Source organism: Loa loa, assembly GCF_000183805.2.
Source record: "Loa loa unplaced genomic scaffold supercont3.81, whole genome shotgun sequence".
In the NCBI taxonomy this organism is placed as follows: domain Eukaryota; kingdom Metazoa; phylum Nematoda; class Chromadorea; order Rhabditida; family Onchocercidae; genus Loa; species Loa loa.
Genome location: NW_018108261.1, coordinates 113,423 through 116,669, shown reverse-complemented (window position 1 = coordinate 116,669; position 3,247 = coordinate 113,423). Strand labels below are relative to the sequence as shown.

General features: G+C 29.1%; 1 protein-coding gene across 1 annotated transcript in view; it reads left to right on the top strand.

Moving 5' to 3' along the window:
• Nucleotides 1-2,837: 2,837 nt before the first annotated feature.
• Nucleotides 2,838-3,247, top strand: part of LOAG_14877 (hypothetical protein) — a 2,464-nt gene continuing 2,054 nt past the window's right edge. The window contains exon 1 of the mRNA XM_020448865.1: nucleotides 2,838-2,992. The gene's annotated coding sequence lies outside the window, so the exon portion shown is untranslated. The remainder of the gene's footprint in view (nucleotides 2,993-3,247) is intronic.

Genomic DNA, 3,247 nt, shown 5'->3' with positions numbered 1-3,247 from the left:
GTAGTGTGTATGTGTGTGTGTGTGTGTGTGTGTATGTGTGTGTGTGTATGTGTGTGTGTGTGTGTGTGTGTGTGTGTGTGTGTGCAGATTGTGATCCTCTCCAAGTAACTTTACGACGCGTTTACGTGTTGCGTACAGGTATCATGTATAGGTATCAAGAAAATAATGAAAATAAAAAAGTAGAAATAAGTAGACAGGTAAATATAGATGTGGAATAGAGTAGTAGAGAAAGGGATGGATGAAATGATACCTTTGGATCCTTCTAAATCATCTAATATCAGGTAATCATTTGAAGAATTGCAGAAATGAGTACGTGAAATAAATTCAGCAGCGTAAATAACAATAATTCATTTATTTTACAGTGACAATATTTGAATAGAAAAATGCCTCCTAAATGATTCAATATTTGGAATGGTGAATCATCGATGATTCATCCTAAACATACTTCGTTTTCATTCCATTCCATTTGTTCTTCCTTTCTTCATTCATTCACGTTTATTTGTTCAATTAAATTTTCCATCTAATGAAATAACTTTTCGTAAGATCTCTTCACGATTTTGGGACATTTTGGTGACATTTGTAGCTTTATGCTAATTTTAACTGTCCTAAATATTATTAGTTGTAATAAAAAAATTACTATGTAAAAAAAAAATTACTAATTTTTTTTTTCTCTATAGAAAATTTGGCTCATTTCTTCTCCCTCTTTTTCTCATTTGATAATTCAAAGGTCTTTTAATTGATGGAATTTCATTTTATTTAACTGATAAAATTGTTCAAAGTTTGAACAAAGGACAGGAAGATGGATGAAAAGAAAAATGATTTTTAATGTTTACTGATCAACGATGTTTATTGATTAATAGATATCAGTACATTGCTTTTCCACTGTGATTGCATCTCTGATAATTGTGATAAATAAGCAAGAGCTTGTAGAGCGCTATATTCATCCATGTATGGATGGAATAATATCAGGAAAGAATCGAGAGAAGGCTTAGGGATTTTGTTTTATTTCCGGTTATTAGGAATGAGCAAGAAAGAACTTAATTTCCAGCTTATTTTCCTAACAAAATAACCAAATATGTTATTTTCGGATTTTAAAATTTGTGGAAAAAATTGCACATTTCCGGTTGGAATGTCATAGCTTTATATTCAACTTTGAGGTAGAAATGAATTATGCCATAACTTCTTAAAAACTGAAATGAATACTGGAATGATCATAAATTGGAAAGATGTTGTTTTATTGGCCTGAAGGCTATACATTTCCCATTCTATTGCAATGAACAGTTTATGTAAGCCTATTATTTTCATTTCTAAGGCTAATGTTATTTCTCGGCTCATTTTCAAATTGTTTTGTTCCTTATTGATGAACTGAAAGCATTGGCCAAATTTGCTTGATGCTTTTGCGCCACTTACTATACCAATGACAATTGTCGTTAAGTGGCTGTTGTTAAATGTTCTTCCCTATTCTTGGTTTAGAGAAGTTTGTGATATCTCTGACTGAAAATTGAAAAAAAAAATAAAAAAGAAAAAATTTTTCAAGTGAGTGTAATGACAAGACAGCCATCACTTCCTCTATCTTATCAGCATAGCTAGGCAAAACTGATTTTGAAAAAAGAAAAGAATTTTGAAAATTTCATAATTATCCAAAACTTTTCCAATAGTACGATGACCACTACCTATAAAATGACCAGTGTTATTTGGAAAAAGTTGGTTCCATTGATCCTTTTATCCATGAACATTTTTTTTTTCACTAATAATTGTTGTTTGTCACCCTGTAAAGGAATTACTTCCTTTCGTTAAATGATAGCAATTTTATGGCCTTTTTTCATTGCAATCATTGCGCCGCAATATGTGGAATTGTTTGAAATATTTCAAAAATTTTTTAAACTTTGTATTCTAAAAAATAATTGATTACATGTCATTAATTTTTGTCAAATTTTGTCAAATGCAATCTATTTCAGTTCAATTTCAATTTTATTGAATTTATCAAATGCCATTTCTGTTTACACTGCCAAAATTACTGCATGCAATTAACAAAACGAAGGTAACATCATTTTCTACCTGATAGAGCCTATAAGCCAATCGATTTAGATAACTTTAAAAAAAAAAAAAAAAAAACTAATTTTCTTAGTTTGAACGAATTCTTTGCTTTTAGAATTGATTTTAGTTATATCTTTAGAACAACAACTGATGAAGAGCAAAAAATGCTAGCAGTGATTTCATACTTTCGTTTTTCGATGTGGAATTAATTCAATCTGATTTATGAATTTTAGTTAGTGGAAGAGAAAAATAGATTGTATGATTGTTGATGAATGGAAAGATTGATGGATGATTTTGTATCATTGGAATTAATTATTCGAATTTGGAAGGAAGGAAAGAATCAATGAATGTGAATACTTCGATATGGATGGTCCTTTATATCTTCACAAAGGACAAAACAAAAAAGGAATGACTTTTAAGGAATCTCTCTTACTGATTATTTAATGTCACTGATTTTTAAGCGCTTTCATAATTGTAGTTCTAAGCAATTCCTAATTTTATCCCATCTAAGCAAGTATCCATTAGTAGTGAAATTCTAGAAGTTTCTTTAAATATTTTAAAAATTTTACGAAAAATGACAATATATTAAAAGATGTATGAATAATACATCGAAATAGCAAAATAACTGATGGAAACAGTTGTTATTTGAATATCAGTTTTTTTTTTTTTTTTCCCTGAATATCACTTTACACCATGATTTCTCGAAGTCTTTATGGTCATACTGCAAACTAATAACCTGATGGATATATGAAAGTTATAATGATGCTATTCATATATTTATAATGGAATATATTATAATTGCTTAACTATCTTTGAAAGCATCTTTTGATGGTATCTCTCAATAATTTGCTTGTCGAGATTTGATTGAGAATGAAAGATCGGGTTTTCAATTGTTATCTTTGGGATTTTTAACAGTTCTGATAATGTCGCAACCAGGCAGTGTAAAAAATACCTTGTAAGTGTATGTTCGTCAAAAATAAGAAAATTGGAAATCATTAACCAAAATGAGTTGTTTTAAATATTAAGATTTCAAATTTTTCGGAATAGAATTGTAGAGAATAGTTAGATAATCGTAATAAGATGATCCGATTTGACAAATATTTGAAATAAAAAATTAAAAAGGCCAGAAAAGTTTTTTGCAACCAGAAAATCAGATAATCAAAAATCAGATTTTTCTTTTCCTCTCTCTCTCTCTCTCTCTTTCTATTTG